We start from the raw sequence: 10,772 nt of genomic DNA, 5'->3' as shown, positions 1-10,772 counted from the left end.
ACCACAATTACCATTTTAACCAATATTTTCTCACTGCTTCCTTTTGACCCCTTATCCTCCTGCATTCATAGTACATTGTCTTGTACTTATATTGTAACCTTCTTCATAGCACACTTTTATGCTTGACTTTTTGTAGAAGACATTATATTTGGTCCAAAGCTTTTGTCTGCTTGCTACAGCAATGCTACTTGTAATATTAAATTGAGCTATAAATTAAAACTATAAATTATACAAAGTTTACATTTTCACATGCTAATTAGCATGCTGAGATACATTCCAAGGCCACATTACACATTTGTGTGTCCTATCAAGACTTTAGCTCATTTGGTTAGAGCATGGTGTTACTAACATCAAGCTCATGGGTTTGTTCCCTGAATGGGCCATTCATTTAAGAGTTGGACTTGGTGATCCCTTTGGTCCCTTCCAACCAGAATATTCTATGATTCTGTGACTGCTCTGTGATATTTACTTTACATGAACAGCTAAAGGTACAGATAGGACACATAGCTCTTTCTAGTGCTGCTGAGGCTGCTCCTTCTGATAAGAATGGCCGTTAGTTAAAATATGGTAAATGGTTAAGAATGACACCATATTTTGAAAATTAATTTTAAATGTTTCTACTACTGTGGATTGTAGACTGTGTACCTCAAAATTCTTGTTGGAAAAGGCAAAACCAAAAAAATCCTGTGATTTTCCCAACACAGGAGGCACACAGGATCCTTCCTACCTCATTTTCCTAGAATGTGGATGTCATGTTCCCCTCTAGCAAGCTGGAAACAAAGTTCAGGTCTCCCAACAGCAAAGTTTAATCCACTAGACAAATCACATCACAAAATTTGGTTTCCGTTAACTACTGTTTATTCTACATATTTGGATTCAGGAATCCCTGGAAATTTTTTAGCTGAATGTATTTGTGGCATTCTTTCTGGTACTGTTCCAGGGTGCAAACTGCACAGATCTTAGCAGCCTAGTACTGCTCTAGTGAATGTTTGCAACTCTGTGACTGATCTAGGTGTATAATTATGGTGAAAGCAATATATAGGATGTTTTTTGGTTTGTTTCCGAAACAAATATTTTGTAGGATGTTTATTTGAAAAGCTAAGGTGAGGAAAAAAACAAACACACACAAAAATAACCCAAAACACCCCAGCAACAACAAAGAAAAAAACTAACAAAAAAAAAAAAAAAAAAAACAACAAAAAAACCCAAAACAAAGCCCCTATCAAACCAACAAACCAAAAAAGCCAAACCAAACCAAACTATCTACCAACCAAATTTAAAAATAAATAAATAAATAAATAAAAACAAACAAAAACACAAAAAAAAAAACACCACAAAAACACCCTTATCAGGATTTTAGGATTTTTCAGGTTACAAGGAAAGTGCAATTCAAAAATATTCACAATACATAATTAAATTCCTCCAAAGAACAGGAAACTGGAGCTTTGCGTTCTCAACTTCAAGGCATTGTATTTGAGAAGAAAATTTATTTATGTCCTAGAGTTCTTTTACCAACAGTAACAGCACACACACATGCAAAATCCCCTCAAGAAGAGAAATTTCTGCAAATTCTAATTATCACTTGCCTCAAGGAGTATGTAAAAATATTTGCTCAGTTATCAAGCTTAGCAAATTTTATAGACATTTTGCTCATTCTGGAAAAGACTTCATCTCAACTTCCTGGCATTTTCAAATGAAGCTATAGCACCCATAAGTCTACACATAGCAGTTAACAAATATTCCAAAACAACATAGGAAACAGATACGAAGTGCTTTCTGAATCAGATCTGTCCCATAAAAAATAAAAAGGAAAAGGAAAAAGGGGAGGAATTCTTCCCCTCCCATTTCCTAAAAATGATGGGGTTTGGTTTGTTTTTCATTATTATTTGGTTGGGTTTTTTACTTTTGTTTGTTTTGGTTCTGGGGGTTTATTGATTGTTTTCTTTCTTTTACTTGAATAAATAAATAATCAAAAATTTATGGAAACAAGGAAGGAAGAATTATGAAAATGAACAGAATAATATACAGTTCTTTAAAATTTTTAAATTCCTAAACATAATCTATTTTATAAGCTGTTATTTATGTAGAAAAAAATGCTGTCAAACTAACAACACAACATTTAAAAAATAGAACTATCAAACTAAACATCAAATTTAGAAATAACCAGTAAAACAATGATCACTGACTTTGGAATCATGAATAAAATATTTAGTCTTACAGTCTTTTAGCATTAAAACATCGTAAATTGTATTATTTTTAGCAACACATTTGAGTTAATATTTTCTAAAATTACATTATCAAAAGGCTGAGTAACACCTGAAAACAGCCTTTAGTAGAATATTCCAATGGATGAGATAAAGCAGTGATTAAAAACTAGTCGCTTCCTTGGTAGAAGTAAAATACCTGCAGCACCAAAGAAAATCCTGGTTCAAACTTCAAGAACTATTTTTCTGTAAAGCAATAAAGCTCCACTGACTTCAACTGTACTGAATTACACCTACTGGGGATCTGGATCATCAATCTTCATAGTGAAATAAAGCAGCTCTTCAATAGCATCCATAAATTCAACACGTGATAAAGACCAAACAAAATTCTGCAAATATAATCAGATATCAGTGCTACACATTGCCCATAAAATAGTAAATTCTACCGTAGACACAGCACTAAGCAGAATACCTGTTAGTATTTTAAATCCTGCTTTGTTACAGAAGTGGATAAGAATCACTGTATGCAATGATTTTGACAAACCAAAGTATATTGTACTGCCAACAAGATGCTTAGAGATAACTTTGCCTTTGTGAAGAGCTGCAGCAAAAGTCCTGTAAACCAAAAAAACTCTCAGACTCAGTTAAGAAATGGCACATAATCTGGTTCTTCCTACTAGAGTAAAATTTATATTCAAGGAGATGATGCATAACCTGCATATTTTACAGTTATAACCAAGGTGTATATCTATGTACTAGAATGATTTCTGATTAATAACTCTCATTAATGTATCTCAGCATAGGACTAAATGAAAACAATATAAAGAAAATGAAACTGTACTTTAAAAAGCAAAGATTCACCAGACACTTTTTTTTTTTTTTTTTTGGAATGTATTTGGAATGCAGAGGAAAAATCTGCTACCTAATTTTACACCTGGAAAATGGAGATTCTACACACAGGAAAAGAGTATCTTGATAACAACCTTGAGAGTTTCTTTAGGAGGGGAGTCACTTGCTAACTTGCTTCTTACTGGTGAAGAAAAAAACCCCAGCTTTTAAAATAGCCATGAGTTCAGAGTGTCACTACCTCTAGATCTGCTTGACTGAAAACAGGTCACAAAATTTTAAACAAAAATACCCAAAACAAACTCATAGTAATTAATTCTGTTCAGACAAGATGAACTACCACAAGAAGAGTTAATTTTGCAGTATCTGAAATGTCATTCTGTAATAATCATCAGCAGATGGTGAATATTGGATCCTTTGGCCCCAGCAGGAAGTGTTTCAAAGGGAAAGTCTTTGGAGAACCAACATTCCAGTAGCATCCCTAAATTTCTATTTAATGACTCAATCAAAAATTTTGGAGCTTTTAAAACTCAAAAGCAGCTTAATGATACATGATACTTTCTGAAAGAAGAAAATGAAATTTCTGCTACAACTCATTAACTTAACTTTCACCCCTGCCATCTTGTTGAAAGAGCTATAAATACATGTCTGAATGTGGCTGCTTTGCCCCCTCAACATTTGCGGACAATTTCACACATTCAATTTCTGTAAATTTCCCACCCTCAGATCTTCATATGATGCGGGATGTTTTGCAAGTATTTTGACACAACACAACATCCAAAACAGGGCCATGTAATCATGTGGGTCCCTTCCAACTCAGGATATTCTGTGATTCTGTAAAGATGGGCTTCCTGTTTGATTTATGCAGGGAGAGCTCTGCTACAGAAGGGCCACTGGCAGCTGAGAGGACTCTATAATCTGGTCACTTCTAGGGGTTCACACCAGTTTAGCACACATTAAATGAGACAAAACCAGTGTAAAATCTTACTGACATTGGAAATAAGTCTCCCTTCTCTGCAGAAATCAGACGCCAGCTGCTGGAGGGGAGCCCAAGAAGGTGGACTCTACCCTGTACCCTTGCATTGGCAACCAAGGACAAAGCATCAAGAGAAAGTCATTAAAGCCCTTGACACTGAAGTTTTAGAATTAGTTCTTAGAACTTACGTGCATACATGTAAAACAGGGATACATCTGTGCAACTTAACTAGGTAAATCTGTTCTGACACCTTATTCCAGGAGATTGCTCCAGATCTCTAGTCCTCCCCCTAGCATCCCAAAACCTGTGGAACTAGAGAAGATTATTGTCTAATAAATAATCCAAGATAATGCTGACAGAACCCTGATTACATACAGCTACAATATCTATGTCTTGTGTTAGAGCCTATGTTCTCTTGTACCAAAACAAGGACTGGGCCCTTGTGTGAAGGAAGAGAAGAAAAAAGAAACAAATCACCACAACAGCCCTACATAGTTAAGAAAATACACTGCTGTAGGCTGGTGTCACAGCTCTTAAAACACTAGTCTGTCATAATTTTATTGGGTAAATAACTATGAAGAATGTCTGCTTGAGGGGGAGAGGAATCTATCCACTTCTCAGATGTCAGTCTGTGGTATTGCAGGATGTCAATTCTTAAAAGAGAACTAAATGGTACGTTTATTCTAACTCAATGAAAAAGAAATCTCTACGAAAATAACAAAAAAAAGTAATATTAAATTAGTACAAAAGAGTCATGAAGACATGACAAAATAAACAAGCACAGTTTGAACAAAACCCAGAGGTATTCTGCTTCAAAATCATCTGGTCAATAATGAACTGAATGGTTTTACTGTTAAACAAGCATAAAGAAGTTTCCTACCCATAGCACAAGTGCTAGTTCTGCAAGATATATAATTTTAAATTCATGGTATTTATAAATAAATGCAACTTTCCCTTTAAAATGTCAATTAAGCAATTAGCACAACTTTAATGGGTGCCATCTACACAATTGCTACTGACTTGCCCAAAGGTTTTTTCAGACATATTTGATTCTTACTATCTGTAAGCAAGGAAGTGTGCTAAAATACTTTGCAGATTGTAGAATAGAAGAAGTCAGTCAGACTTGACTTATTTAATGCTCTTTGAAGAGCTGGGCCACAAGAAAGTCTTTCAGTTAGGCGTAGGCAAAGCATTCAATAAAGGTGTGATTGTTTGATCGTTTCTCCACAGTGCAGCCATATCTTAGATATACTGCTGTGGTCATCAGACTATGATTATGAGGGGGAAAAGAAAAGTAATAATAAAAATCTTGATCCTCACTTGATCCTCACCTTTTACTGAACATTCTTCTCAAGCTAAAAAAAAAACCCACAAATTTCCATATTTCCGGGTAATTTTTGCTCTTATGTGGTATAAATTTGGTAGAATTTATATGGGAGTTGAAGTTAAAAGATTATTCATACAGCTTAATGAAAAAATCTGTATTATTTCAAAATTTGTACTTTTTAAAATTATTACATCAAATTTATAGAGTAAAAATACAAAATAAAAAAGTAAAACTAAAAAAATACAACTCTATATACATATATATATTTTAATCCTCACATATATGTGAATCAAATAATTAATCTTACAGGGAAACAACAGCTGATGCTCCATGTGGGCTTCAGATAGGACTCCCAAGTATAACTACAACAAAATATGCATCTACTGACTGTAATTAATAGATCAGAATTGTAGCTTTTCTCCTCAAAGCACTGTTGTTATTAACAGTTTTGGTTGCTGCAGCAAAAGGCACTTTACAGTAGGCCAAAGTAGGATAATCTTCTGCTTTCAACTTATTCCTGACACTGCAGAAGAAAAAGTAAGAAAATTAGTAATGGATAATTTGGGAATCATTGTAGAGACTCTTTCTTGTAGACAGAAATTTCAAGAAGCTGGCTGGATTATAAACACCTCAGCAATGACGGCTTTGACATCTTTTATGGTGTAAGTTTTGCATCTTGGCTAAGTGGTTATGAAAAGATCCTGGTAACTCTGTGTAATGTACACAGTTACAATAGCTAAAAAGTCAATGACTAGCAAGCATTCTCTCTATCCAAGTCCTACCTCACTCTCAGCTTGACATCTCTTCCTTTCCATTTTGTTTTATCTGCCTTGTCATCTCCAAAGCCTTGTATGCATTGATATATATATCATACAGTGCGCAAGGTAAGACAACACTAATATGCAGCAAATCTCTCACTCAAAAAGGAGAAAATTCAATCCTTTCTTGCCAGTGCAAGGAAGGATTTATTTACCCCACCACTGTGACTTCTGTGGTCATAGAGCTGGCTCATTAAAAAAATTACTACAAAACATACATATCCAGCAATCCTCAGAGGAAACCTGAAATCATCAGTAACTGATGCATAGCTGAAAAAAAAGAGCTGAATTTGTCCCCACAGGCACTATTTGTGCATTCATGTACTTAATATTTCACTTCAGATCTGACTGTTTGAGTAAATAAAGTGACATTTTGATTATGGAACGTATCAGAGACTGAAAGTAGTTTTATTGATCTATCAAAACATTTGAAGGATTTATTACTACAGTTTCAAAGTAATTTCTTTCAATAGAGGTGTGGACACCAGACTCCTGTGGTCCATGGCGAGTAGGCAAGCACAAAGCCAGAAGAATCATGTTTAGAAATGCAACTCAAAGACTAGTAAGCAAAGAAAACTTCATATATTATGGAACCATTTCCCAATGTTTGTATTCTGTAGTGATGCAGCTCTCTTTTTATTGGGCCCTAAAAGATTCTTCCTTCATATTCTACCCATGGAAATCTCAAGGGGAAAACAATGTAGCAACACTGAAAATCCCCTAGAATCCAATTACATATGCCCACTAATGAAACTAAACCAAACCCATTGCAATCAGGTGCATAAAAAATAAGCAGGCAATTTAAATAAGTCCCTTCAGGCTGGCTTCACCAGTAACCCTCTTTCCCATCCATTACTTCTAAGTCCAGTAAATGAGCCTTTTAGATGTCACAGTTAAATGACAGCCATTTGCCTTCAAAATTGTGCTGCTATCCATGCCTCACAATTTAAAGCCTCCTAAGGGTCCCTAAAGATCCCAGAGGTGTGGGAGGCAGAAACAATACACCTATCTTCAGCAATGCAATTGTATCACTGCGATCTCTTAAAATTGTAGTCTCACCATTATCAGGCCATTAGTATAATTACATACAGAGCCAAGGGTGGAGAAAAAGTAGAGAACAGAATGTAATAGCAAAATCCTTTGAGAGGTGTCACGGCTTTCTTGTAGTGCAGAGATGAAGTTTTATAAGAAACAAAAGGGAAGATTAAAAATAAAATAAAGGCTCAAGAGAGCAATCTCTTATGAGATGTATTAAGTAGCATTTCAGGATTGAAAAATGACATGAGACAACCAGCAGGAAACAGACTAGCAGATGGAACCAGAAATACAGTGGTCATGTCACATGCTTCTACAAATACCTGCAGCACAGAAGGTGATCTTGAGTTCCCCTGAAATTTTGGTTCACACATTTTCACTCAGCTGCCTGAAGACAGCAGTGTAAGAACTTCCTCGTGTAAAGAAACAACCAAAATTCATGGAATAGTAAGAAAGTGCAGAAGAGAATAACCAATACATTTGCCTATTGTCAGGATCACTCTTTCTATGGGACAGAAAGGATAAAGTTCCCTCCAAGCTGCAATCTTTACCCAGACCTCCTAATCCTAGGACAACATCGCTTTCTGTCATCCCTTTCAGAGAACCAAAAATAAACCTTAAAGCTGACCTAGATGCAGCTTGGCATAAGGGTCCTATTTTCGCTTTCTTTTCCTTGCATTTATGGCAACACAGTAAGACCTCCACATATAGACCTCATTCTAAAATCTAAGTCCAGCCTTTTTGTCAGGAGTTTGAGATATTTTTGATAGTTTTAGTTCTGAGTCAAAAGAAAAGGGAGAAATTGTGAATATAACACTTTTGAAAAGGGGAAAAAAAAGCTGTGGTGGAATTTATGTCAGCTGAAGAGAGTTTTACAGTGACAATAAAAATACAGCTTTAAAGAAAAGAAAATATATACTCTATTGCATTCTAAAAGAGAAAAATAATTTTAAATGTGAGGATTATGAAGAAGTTGCCACAAGAAGACTTGTTCTCCAGAAGCCTCAAAAGCAGAGAAAGTCAACTTATTGTGATGTTGTCGTTGCTCTGTGGCTCATTCTGCTTCATGAGTAAGGCAAGACAGCAATGCCGCTTGAATAGAATATTTCTTTTTAGCAAAACAAAAAACTGCAAAAAAACCCAAACAAACAAGCAACAACAACAACAAAAAAAAAAAAAAAAACAAAAAAACCAAAAATACATTATCATTGTCTAGTACTAGAGGAAGGAAAAGACCTTTGGAAGGAAGAAAGTGTTTTTAGCGCAAAGGACAGAAAAAGAGAGGAGAAGAAGTAGACCATCTAGAGTTTCCTAATGAGAATTAGAAATTTAATTTAATTTTCTTTAGCTTCCTACAGCTGTGTGAATAGGGAGGAGATGTGTGTGTATGCATGTGTGTGCATTTTAATTTCTTTTAATTGAAGTTATCAAAAAAGAAGGCAACAAACCCCACAACCCTAGATGCGAAACTCTTTCTCAACTGAGATATGAAAAAAAAAAAAATCAAGAGTTTCCTGACTTTAGTATTTTATTCAGCCATGATGTTTGAAGTTAAAATTCTATACTTCAGTGAAAATTTTAAAATATTAACCCAAAATTCATTCTCAATATTTGAGCAGCATAGAACCAGATGCTTCCTACGCTTAGGAAAGGTAAAGAAGGAAGCAGAAGGGCACATGAAGCAACTGGAATGGAACATGTAAAGCACCTTCATTGTACCAGATGCATTAGTGTTCAGAGTGTAAGTGTTCCACCAGCAGTTCACTGGGCTAACGTGCTCAGAAATTGCTGTACTGTGCTCACAGATCAGTTGGTCATAGCATGGTGCTAATAGAGCCAACCTTCTGGGTTTGATCTCCATGGGCCATTCACTTCACAGTTGGACTTGGTGATCTTTGTGAGTCTCTTCCAGCTCTCTGATTCTGTGATTTCTGTCAAGAAGGACCAGGAATAATATTTTTAAATGAAAAGTGCTTTGTCTAACATCCACTACACAGAGATCATACAAATCTACTAAACCTTTGGGTTCACAGGAACTATATAATTTATAGCTGAGTCAGCCTGATCTTTTTAAAAAGAGATAGATCCTATGACACACAGTGAAGTATTTATCACTGGTTTCATGTTCTAAACACCCTTTAAGTTAGGTTTTAAACACTTATTCTATACTGTAGAGATTAAATAAGTAGATAAGGGTATTATTTTTATATACTGTAAACAAGAATGGTTAGTCCATTGCTTTGTCTAAAGATATTTCCAAAAGAGATAATTTCAAGTGCCTGAAAATACCACCCAGAAAGCATAGGATATGAATAATCAAAGATGACCCTCAGCACTGCAGAAGCAGTGTTATCACTCTATTCATGAGGCTGGAAAAGAACATTCGGTTTAAAAATCCACTGCAAATTCAATAATGTGTCCCACAAATCCATTAGAATATTAACTGTAACCTTTCTGACAGTCTAGCTGTGCATAAGGTCCAGGCTGTATCAACATTGCTGGTTGCAATTTCAATTGACCTTAGTTGTTCTCTGTGTTTCCTTCTAGAGAATCTTGTCACATAATCTTTTTTCCTCTCTGGCTGATATGCTTTTAACTAAATGGGTTCTTTGTGGTCTTCAGTGAGATTTCATTTTCATTGGTTTCAATATGCTGGCCCCTTCAAAATATATTGATGTTCATACTTCCCCTGTCAGACATCCCCATGTGAATGGCCCCTCAGACAGACAAGCTGCAAAGACAGAACTGCTGAACACAGAATCTACTGCCTGGAAGGAGATATTTCACGACTCTGCAAATTTACTGTACCATCAATCCAGGTTTTTAATACAGGCTCAGTATTCTTTAACACCTGTTTCAGTAAATCTTTAAACCCAGTGTACAGGATAGTTTTCAGGGAGCCACAGCTGATCTATCATTCACAATCACCAGGATAATATCTACAACCAGAAAAAGAAAATGTGTGGCCAAAGTGTTGTCTTTACTGGCCACAAAAACGCAGTCAAAGAGCCAGGGGGAAATGAAAAAATAAAAAAATAACACAAAAATATCAAAAAAATACCCAATTAGGACAACCAAAAGAGCCTAAAAGCTGGTCTGATTTGTACTCTGGCAAAAGTGGAAGGGCTGGAAGCATACCCCTTCTACCTGAAAGGTGGTATTTGCATACTGTGATCATCAGACATTATTAAAACAAGGGAAATTATCTCCAGAACTTCATTTGATTTTCAGGCCTTCATTTCTTACCCACAAACTAAGTCTTAGCATCCTCAGCATCCAAAGATATTTAATTTTTGCAACTTTGTGTTCCTCAATTTCAAGCCAAAATGGAATTAAGATTCAAACCAAGGTTTTGTCATTTAGAGTTAGGAACTGGGAACTCTTTGGACTGGGCTTAGTAAGAGAATTTATCCCTTGGCTGGTCATTAAATTAAGGAAACTCTTTATTCTGACACCTAAAAAAAGGAAGATATCTAACAAAACCATCCAGTTCTCCTGTGAGAAATGGGACACCAGTTTTAAGTGATGGCTAGAAGAGGAGAAAAGTAGACCATTAACATTTGTTA

The 10,772-nt window shown here is 35.5% G+C and overlaps 1 protein-coding gene across 50 annotated transcripts in view; it reads right to left on the bottom strand.

Annotated features, from left to right (window-relative positions):
- The window catches only part of LOC115494396 (uncharacterized), a 432,669-nt gene that overhangs the window by 295,745 nt on the left and 126,152 nt on the right, over window positions 1–10,772 (bottom strand). The window lies entirely within an intron of this gene.

Source organism: Taeniopygia guttata, chromosome 3 (assembly GCF_048771995.1).
Source record: "Taeniopygia guttata chromosome 3, bTaeGut7.mat, whole genome shotgun sequence".
Classification (NCBI taxonomy): Eukaryota; Metazoa; Chordata; class Aves; order Passeriformes; family Estrildidae; genus Taeniopygia; species Taeniopygia guttata.
Note: the sequence above shows the minus strand (reverse complement) of the source record. Positions and strands in the feature narration are given on the sequence as shown.